Raw genomic sequence first — 10,608 nt, 5'->3', positions numbered from 1 at the left:
ATTTGGGGGATGGGAGACATGGGCATTCAAGCCATAGCTTAATACCAGTCATTTTAAGAAAGTTGTTAGAGGAAAACTGTATCAGACAGATGGTAAAGCCATGACAGAACAAACATGGACTATTAAGAAAAAACTAAGTGAGAAACTTTAGTAGGAGGAGGGCCAATGTGCCACCACCAGAACAAGGTGACAAAACCTGACCAAATAGTTCTAGCACTCGGGAGGGGGGGCAGAGGTAGGTGGATCTCTATGAGTTCAAAGCCAGCCTGACCTACATAGCAAGTTCCAGGACAGCCAGGGCCACATAGAAACAAAATAAAACAAAACAAAAACATGACCAATGATGAAAATTGTCGATCCATGCTGTGAGCCATTAGGAGCATGCAGTATGGAAAACATCACACTGATATTTCATCAAGTTAAAAGGTAAAAATGGTGTCTAAATAAAGCTTTCAATGTGTTCTAGGTAAGAAATGGAGAGGAAGACGGGTCAGAGGGGGACAGGTGGGGGGCGGGGGGGACAGGTGTGGGGGACAAGTTAAACAGAACTCCATGGAAACAACTGGACAACAGTACTGTCAGATATTTCTGAAGATGCATGACCCAGTTTTTCTAATAACTCAATGCTAAATTTAAAAAGAAGAGAAATGAGACTATTTAGACTAAATGAGAGCACATAATGTAAGTGTGAATTTCTCATGCACCCTATCAGCATGTCATGTGTGAATTTTGTTTGCCTCCTGATTCAAATAAACAGCCATGAAAAGACATTTTTTTGTACAATTGGGGGAAATTTAAATGTAGGTTATCTATTAAATGATATTAAGGAAATAATTATATTTTATATAATAATGACTATGTTTATATTAAAAGAAATGCTTGCTTCTTAGTGGTATAAAACTATTTGTGGACAAAATGACCTAACAGGAGAAGAATCTTTAGTGTATATGGAGAAGGCAGGAGACAGCCTGGCTGGTAGGTGCAGCACTTGCTTTAGGACCTGAGTTTGAATCCTGAGTGACAGGCGCCCCTGAAAAACCAGGCATGACTGCACATGTGCGCTGTTGGAGGTCAGAGCAAAGCAGATCTTGGAATCTCATTGGTCAGCCAGCCAACGAAAACATGACCTTCTGGATCAGCAAAAGACCTTGTCTCTAGAGAATAAGGCAGAGACAGACAGACAGACAGAGACAGAGACAGACAGATAGAGACAAAGAGACAGAGAAACAGACAGACAGAAGGAGTTGGAGGGAGAGAAAGAAAAGGTGGGGGACAGACAGAAAGAGGGAGAGAAAGAGACTGCACTTCCTCTGAGCTCCACACATGCTGGCATGAGCATACATACACCTATGGTGATATTTTATTTGTACTGAAATGTGATTTTATTTGTATGTTAATAAATAAAGTTGCCTTGAGGGTCAGAGCTAATAGTAAACCATAGCGGAGCTGGGCGTTCGTGGTGCACGCCTTTAATCCCAGCACTTGGTAGGCAGAGCTAGGTGGATCTCTGTGTGGTCAAGGATACAGCCAGCATGGAGACACACGCCTTTAATCTCAATACCAACCACAGCAGACAGGCAGTGACGAGGCGGTCATGTGGTTGGGTTTACAACCAATGAGAAGGCAGAACAGAAAGTCTAAACACACAGGAAGTAGGTTTCTCTTGGCTGAAGAGAATCGCTGAAGCAGGAAGGGTAAGGCTCTTAGCTCTGACCTCTTGGGCTTTTATCTTTACATTGGCTCTGTGTTTCTTATTTAATAAGACAGTTACTTCTACATACGCCACATACACACATGCCCCATTTTTAAAAAAAAAATAGAGAAAGAAGGAAGAAAGTAAGAGTAAAGGGTATGAACAACAGTGACAAACATTGATAAATCTTGTTGAATGGACAATGGAGCTTCCCTCCACAATCCCTGCCACCACAGGGCTTTACCACTTAGCAATAAAGTGTCCTGTGCAGAGGATAAGGAAGGGAGAGAGAAAGACCTGGAAATGTTACCTTTGGTGCTTACACTGTGTTCTAGTCTGCCTTCCTTACTCAGATGTGGCTTGGAACAGGGGTTGGAAAACTGATAAAGTGCCAGATGCAGCCAACTGTCTGTTTCTGCCATGATGTTTTGCTGGACACAGCCAGCTCAGCTCTTCTTTCATTTTATGAGGCTGTTTTTATGGTGCGGTGGCAGAAGTGAGTACTGTTATCATACCTGTGGACGTTCTTTGAATAAGTACAGCACCCTGAAGTATTTGCATTTCAATTATATGCATGACAACAAAATATACTTCAAGATAAATGGTATATTTGAGAACATATGCTGGATGTCGGTTATTAAGCATACTTTTTTTTAACTTATAGTATGTCAGTCCACTGAGGCTGCTATAACAACAAGCAAACGAAACACTTCTGTAAATGGATGCTTTTTTGTCCTGCCTGGCCACTTTTAAAATAATCACTCATGCCAGGCAGTGGTGGCGCACGCCTTTAATCCCAGCACTCAGGAGGCAGAGCCAGGTGGATCTCTGTGAGTTCGAGGCCAGCCTGGGCTGCAGAGTGAGTTCCAAAGCTACACAGAGAAACCCTGTCTCAAAAAACCAAACAAAAAAATAAAATAATCACTGAGAGGCTTAATATTCATTACAAACCATTTGGCCTGTTGTTCAGGCTTATTACTAACTAGCTCTTACAACTTAAATTAACTCATTTCTATTCATCTATATTTTGCCACGTGGCTTCATGGAGTTACCTGTTCTCTAGTACATCTTGTTGTTCCAGCTGCTCGCTAGCATCTCTCTGACTCTGCCCTTCTTCTCCCTGTATCTCTGCTTGGATTTCTTGCCTGGCTCTATCTTGCCTTGCATTAGTCAAAGCAGTTTCTTTATTAACCAATGGCAATAAAGCATATTCACAGCATGCAGAGGGGTTATTCCACAGCAATCAGATTAGGTGTTATTAGGTGTTGTTTTTTCTCTTTACTGTTTTGGGGGGCCCACCACTCACCTCCCAAATAAATACACAGAGGCTTATTATTACTTATAAATACCCGGCCTTAGCTTGGCTTGTTTCTTGCCCGATTTTCCTAACTTAAATTATCCCATCTACCTTTTGCCTCTGGGCTTTTTCCTTTTCTTACTTCTGTGTAATTTACTTTCACTCTTACTCCATGGCTGGCTGTATGGCTAGGTGGCTGGCCCCTGGAGTCCTCTTTCTCTGGCTACTTCTTTTCTTTCCTCCCAGATTTTTTCTTCTTCTATATATTCACTCTACTGGCCAGCCCTGCCTATCCTTTCTCCTGCCTTGCTATTGGCTGTTCAGATCTTTATTAGACCATCAGATGTTTTAAACAGGCACAGTAACACAGCTTCACAGAGTTAAACAAATGCAACATAAACAAAAGTAGCACACCTTAAAATAATATTTCACAACAATTAGGTGAATTTCAAACATGAGAGATTTATATTGCACATGCCCAGAAACCCAGATCCATGTACTGTCAGTGACTGTGACCTGGTTCAACGGTCTTTTATGCTGTGTCCTCAGATGAAGGCAGGGAATAAAGTGCTCTAGGCTCTCTTTCAGAAGCTCACCGATCCTGGTCATGGGTGTTCCATCCTCATGCCATGATCACCTCCCAAGGGGTTGCCTCAAATTCTCAAACTTTGGGAATCATGTTTCCTAATCTGAAGGATACAAACCCTGGCACACGGCAGCAGTAGTTAAATTTTTTTGGTGAGAGCAACAGTTCTGGAAAGACCTTCATGACTATTTTTTTTTCCTGATCTCTTTTTTTTTTTTTTTGTGATATATATTTTTTATTTTACAATTCCATTCAGTTCTACATATCAGCCATGGGTTCCCCTATTCTCCCCCCTCCCACGCCCTCCCCATACCCCCAGCCCACCCTCCATTCCCTCCTCCTCCAGGACAAGTTCTCCCCCGAGGACTGTGATCAACTTGGTAGACTCAGTCCAGGGAGGTCCAGTCCCTTCCTCCCAGACTAAGCCAAGTGTCTCTGCATAAGTTCCAGGTTTCAAACAGCCAACTCATGCAATGAGCACAGGACTTGGTCCCACTGCCTAGATGTCTCCCAAACTGATCAAGCCAATCAACTGTCTCACCTATTCAGAGGGCCTGATCCAGCTGGGAGCCCCTCAGCCTTTGGTTCATAGTTCATGTGTTTCCATTCATTTGGCTATTTTTTTTTTCAATAATTGAGTAAAACTGAAATTTGTTATATGCCACAGTCGTCCTAGGGACCTCCATGCTATATATATAGCCTCTATGGTTCTATGGGTTACTTCATGACTATTTTATTCTAATATTTTTTAACATAGTAACCTGGCAATTTTGATCTAATTTCATTTTATCCAGCTACTTAGATACACTTTCTATCTGAAGAATGTACAGCACCTTCCAATGCATCTTAATACAAAAACTACATCATTAACTACTTGCTAGAATAATTTCAGTTTAATCTACTCTTTAGAGAAGAAATTGTTGAAATTGGGAGTTCATTTTGAGCTTTGTGGTTTTAATTTTAAAATACCTTAGTAATCTCTTATTAATTTTTATAGGGTTTTTTTTTTTTTTTTTTTTTATAAATTAGTTCAAAGTCACTGGAACTCTTCAGATGGAACACTTTTAAGCAAGTTAAGAAAATCCATTTCCAAAGGTTTAAGTGCACAGAATTGTATAAGGTGATATGTTTTGCAACTTAAATTTTCAGAAGGTAGATGTTGTGTTTATTGGAAAGATGTGTTTCGGGGACCAAAGTCTGTAAAGAAGGTGGAAATGAGTGGAAAAGGGAAAAAGAAGCAGAAGGGTGTTGGGCCAGTGATGGCAGACTACCTTCCTCCAGTCTGGAGCGAGTGTGTCTCTGGCCAAGAAGGGCTGAGGCTTATACAGCCTTGCATCCCAGGAACACCTTGCTTCAATGGAGGGGCACAAACGCTGCAGCTCAGGTGACCCAGAAGGAGCTGACAGCAGGATGTTGACCTTGGTCCCCACAGCTGAGCAGCAAATGCTTCCTGGCCTGGGTATCTTCACATGCATCACACACAGATGGGATGTTCCCACATACTTTGTTTTGTGGTATTAGTGGTTAAAACCAGGACTTTGCACATGAGGCAAACAGTTTACCTCTGAGCTACATCCTCAGCACCCAGACATCTATGTATTTCCATGTCCTCTTCAAATTTCACTTCCTTAAAATCTGGGATTGATGGAGCATACCTAGAACTCCAGCACTTGGGAGACAGAAGCAGAAGAATCAGGATTATAAGGTCATCCGTGGCTACATATAATGAATTTGGGGCCAGCTTGGGCTACATGAGACCCTACTTCAAAATAACAACAAAATCATCTCCTTGAAAATGTGCATACTTCCTTTCTGTAGTAGAATATTTTAAAGTGTGTTACTTTTGTTTATGTTGTATTTGTTTAACTCTGTGAATCTGTGTTACTGTGCCTGTCTAAAACACCTGATGGTCTAATAAAGAACTGAACAGGCCAATGGCAAGGCAGGAGAAAGGATAGGCGGGGCTGGCAGGCAAAGAGAATATATAGAAGGAGAAATCTGGGAGGAGAAGGAGCAAGAAGGAGCCAGAAAAGAGGACTCTGGGGGCCAGCCACCCAGCTACACAGCCAGCAAGCCACGGAGTAAGATTTACAAAAGAGAATGGGAAAAGCCCGGAGGCAAAATGTAGATGGCATAATTTAAGATAAGGAGAGTTGGCTAGAAACCAAGCCAAGCTAAGGCCAGGCATTCATAAATAATAATAAGACTCTGTGTGTATTTGGGAGCTGGGTAGGGGGCCTTCCAGAAAAGAGTAAAAAACCCCAACAACACCTTTCTTATTGTTGAAAAACACGTTGAATGAGTAGATTAAACACACGTTTAAGTTTGTACTATCCGACAGGCTGTGGGGATGTCTGAGACCACCACACTCAGCAGAGTGTTGATCCACTTGAGACAAGATGGAAGTCCAGTTCAACACAATTCAGTAGCTAATAGTCAAACTTTGATAGTCAGATGCCAAGTAGTTTTTTTTAGTCATATTTAAGCAAAAAGTTTCTTGGTAATATTAATGTGCAAAATAAAGCTTAAGCCATGACTACATTGAAACTCTTTGTAAAGTACATGTGGCATCTTCCATAAAGATGGGTCCTGTACTTTGACACGCTCATGATAAGGGTCTGGGGGAGGATCCAGTGTGGTCTCATCACCAGGCAGTTATCCACATCTGCCTCCAGGCCTCTAGGCAAAAGACAGGTTACACATTCCTCCTCTTGAAGAGACAATTCTGTGTGTTTAACATTCCTGGTACCCCTAGTACTTAGCTGTGCGCACAAGAATCTCCCTGCTTCCCACAACCACAACAGGTAGCAATTAATGAGACATATTAATAGGAAGTTGCATTTGTTATATTGTTAATTTGACAGGAAAAGGCATTTTGTCCTTCTTTTGAAGGAAAATGGGTATCAGTTGCTGAGGTTGGGATCTTGAGTGTCCTCTGAGGATCTTGTGTCACTGGTGTTACTGTCAAGTACCCTGGAGCTCTTAGGGGGGGCCCATGGGTCACTGAGGAAGGATCTGTGGGACCCCAGCCCTCTTCTGTGTCCTCCTGGCCCTGAGGTGAGCCATCTTCCTCTGCCCAATGCCCCCCAGCTGATATGTCACCTCACTATAGGCCCCAAAGCAATGAGCCAACCTATCGTGGATTGGAACCTCCGAAGCTGTAAGCCCAAATCAGCTCGAGTCATTATAAGCTGATTTTCTCCGACTCTTTATGACAGTGATCAACATCTAGTCTACAAGTTCAGTGCTCTTGAAGTCTAGTACCATCAGTCTCACACTCTGAGAGATTTCACGTGTATTTTAATACTTACAGCTTTACTAGAAATTTTAATTTTTGTTACGGTAACCATGCTAGTGACATCTTCTAGCACTTTGTTTTGTAGGGCTTGGTGCTTGCTTGCTTGCTTGGTTGGTTAGTATTTTCCCGGAGTCAAAACTCAAGGCCTCATGTATTTGAGGCAAGCATGCCGTCACCGAGCTACACATACTCCTGGCCCTAATCATTATGCATTTTGTACACACATGACTTCAGCCTTGCTTTTGTGTTGATGAAGGATAGAATAGATGAATTGGAGTTATGTTGTTGCTAAAATCCATCTTTGACTTTTTTTTTTTTAACTCTAGGCAGTTCAACTTGGATAATACACAAAATTTTTCTATGAAATATTGTTTTAATTAAGAAGTTATATGTTTTTGAAAGACATGTTATCTGGGCTCATATTCTTTAATTCTTTATTATCATTATTGCTATTACTGTTGTTGTTGTTGTTGTTATTGGTATTTTGAAATAGGTTTTCATATAGTACAAGCTGACCTCAGACTTACTGTATACCAAAGACTGGCCTCGAACTCCTGATCTTACTGTCTCTGCCTGCTGACCACTGGGATTATAGGCATGAGCCATGCTCAGCCCTGACTTACATTCTTTTTTTTCCTGTGTGATTTATTTATTCTTATTATGAGCGTGTATATAGTCCTGGTGCCTGTGTATCCTGAAGAGGGCACCAGATCCCCTGGAACTGGAGTTATAGGCAGTTATGAATTCCTGGGGGAAGGGATACAGGGAACTCCACCCAAGCCCTCTGAAAGAGGCCCAATGCTGTTAACCACTGAGCCATCTCTACAGCCTATGTTCCATTTTTTTTTTAAACTGCAACTACTGTTTTTTCTTTAGTCTTAAAGTCATTCTCATATGTATACATAATATACACATAAATATATATATAATGATTAGTTTATATTTTATTTTGAATTCTGTTCCTATTCTATATTCCACTTATCCATGTAGTAATCTAGTCTAAAAATCACAATGGAGTAACCAATTTTAGACTGTAGACTCCCTAAACTGCCTTTCTAAACCAAACACACCACTTGCGTTTGCCACATGGAGGTTTAAATTCATGTGTATGTGATCTATTTTTAACAATGCTAACCCCTCCAAATGTGCATGCAGGGATTCCTGTTCAGAAAAGTCCATGGACCAGAAAGACCTAGGCCAGCAAATAAGGATGTGACACATGATCCATTTCTCCTGCTGGAGTGTAAGAATCTAACCGATGATTTTATAAAAACGCGTGGAAAAGTACGAGGGGCGGAGTCAGACAAATGCAGCAAGATTCGCCCTGGGTGAAAACACGGATGCTTCCCGCAGGTCCCAGACAGGAAGTGTGTTCTAAGGAACGGCTCTCGGGGCCTCAGGAACGTCCACATCATTTAACGCCCCTGCCGGTGGGTTCACAGCTATAGTAGGTGTTATGACAGCCGGTTTAATGTGAACTTGCCACAAATGAGAACCACCTGAGCAGAGAGTCTCGCCTGCAGAACTGTCCTGATTACCTTGATCAGTGGGGGAAGGCGCCTCCTCATGTGGGTGGCAGCCCAGATGGAAGGGCTAGGACAGGAGGAAGATCGCCTCACCTTCTGATTGCTTGCGTCCCTCCTGCTGCCCTGTTCATATGCCCTGCAGCTGCTGCCGGCTCCTTGGCTGGTGTCAAAACCAGCATTTCTGAGCTTTCATGGAATAGGGGCCAGTGATTCCGGGAGTTTTCTGGGCTTCCAGTGCCAGACTGGGACCACCGAGGCCCCTGCCATATGGACTGGTTGTTGTCCAGCTGCTGTGGAGGACCCACCTCCAGTACCCGGTTGGGGACTGTCCGCATCTCAAGTGCGACTAGGATCTCAGTATTTTAAAGATAATATATATTTCCTTAATTCTGTTCCTCTAGAGAACCTGACTAAAACAGGTGTATCATTTCAGCCATTTCGTTGGCAAGATAAATAGTCATTGCTTTCTATGACTAAATCAGAAATGCTAAATAAGATGCTCATTAATTTTATTCACTTTTAGGGAAACCTTGTGAAATCCGGAGGTGAATGTGTCTTCAAACATTGCGGGAGTAATGGTAACATGTGTCTTCATTTGTGTTCTAGATACTTAGTTGTAAAATGGCATTCTGTATTTAGCCAGTGTCTTAAGGCAGAATGTTCAATTCCCACTCTGTTATAATGCGAATCAATATCTTAGTTTCTCTATAGACTAAATTAGGCCACCTCACCTTCTATTTCCATGCATTTTGTAACATTATCAATTAAATTCTTACACTCCGGCGGGAGAAATGGATCATGTATTACGTCCTTATTTGCTGGCCAAGGTCTTTCTGTTCCATGACTTTTCTGCACTTGATCTTAGCCAAAAGGCCGAGAAGCGATCCATGGCCTTTTCTGAACACAAATCCCTGCATGCACATTTTGAGGGGGTTAGCTTTGTTAAAAATAGATCTCATATACAAGAGTTTAAAGCTCCATGCAGCAAACACAAAAGTGGAGTATCTTTGCACATTTAGTTTAGAAAGACAATTTAGGGAGTCTGCAATCTAAAATTGGTTACTCTGTTGTGATTTTTAGGCTAGATTGCTATATGGATATGTGGAATATAGACTAGGAACAGAATTCAAAAGAAACTATAAATTCAGCATTTATACATGTGAAGATTCATAATTGAAAATATCAAGCAAAAACAGTACTTGAGGTTTTACAAAACATGGAACAGAGGCTGGAGAGACAGACTGTCAGACCCAAGCATGGGAGACACACAGCTGTCATCTAAGCACTGCACAAGCAGAGGCCAGAGGATCAGGAGTTCAAGGTCATCCTTGGCTACATCATGACCTTGAGGACAGCCTAGGTGACCTGAGGCCCCGTCTCAAAAACAATTGACAAACCAGCAGACTTTCTACACTAACTAGACCATCTAATGTATGAGTTCTTATCACTGGGCATGTGCACTGAGGGTGAGAAGGCCAGAGACGCCCCTGGGAAGTTGCCTGCATCGTGATGCTCTCATAGGACCTCTGAACTAAACAGGGCGAGGCGCTTGACACCTGACCTAGAGACTGTTCTGCATTTGTTGACTTTCCACCTAACAGGGTCTAGGGTCATCTAGGAGACAAACCTTCAGGCAGGTTTATAAAGAAGCTTCTAGACCGGGTTAGTTGAAGGCGGAAAAACCCACAGTGATCGTGGGTGGCACCATTCCATGGACTGGGGTCTCAGAAGAAATAAAGGGGAGAACGGCAACTGAGAAGCAGCATTCTCGCTCTCTGCCTCCTCCCAGCTGTGGCTACAGGATGCAGCCGCTTCACAGCTGTGGCTTGCCATGCCTTCCCCACATGATGGACTGCGTCCCTTCAAACCATGAGACACAACAAATGCTTTCACAACAGCAAGAAAAGTAATTAACACAGAGGGTTCATCGGTAGGTTCAATATCAGTGAACTTAGCATCCGTCTTATTTTTAAATTTCAAATATAAAAGTGGGAGCTGAGTAGGTAACTCGGTTGGTAGAGTGCTCACCCAGCATGCGGAGAGTCCTGGGTTCCATCCTCAGCACCACATAAAGTCAGGCTTGGCAGTGCATGCCTGCAATCCCAGCCTCAGGGGATGGCGGCTGCACAGTAGAAATCACAGTCTTCTTCACCTACTCGGAAAGTCCGAGTCCAGCGTGGGGTGCACACAACCTGTTCTCAAAAACAG

Source organism: Peromyscus leucopus, chromosome 10 (assembly GCF_004664715.2).
Source record: "Peromyscus leucopus breed LL Stock chromosome 10, UCI_PerLeu_2.1, whole genome shotgun sequence".
Classification (NCBI taxonomy): domain Eukaryota; kingdom Metazoa; phylum Chordata; class Mammalia; order Rodentia; family Cricetidae; genus Peromyscus; species Peromyscus leucopus.
This window is presented reverse-complemented; position numbering follows the sequence as displayed.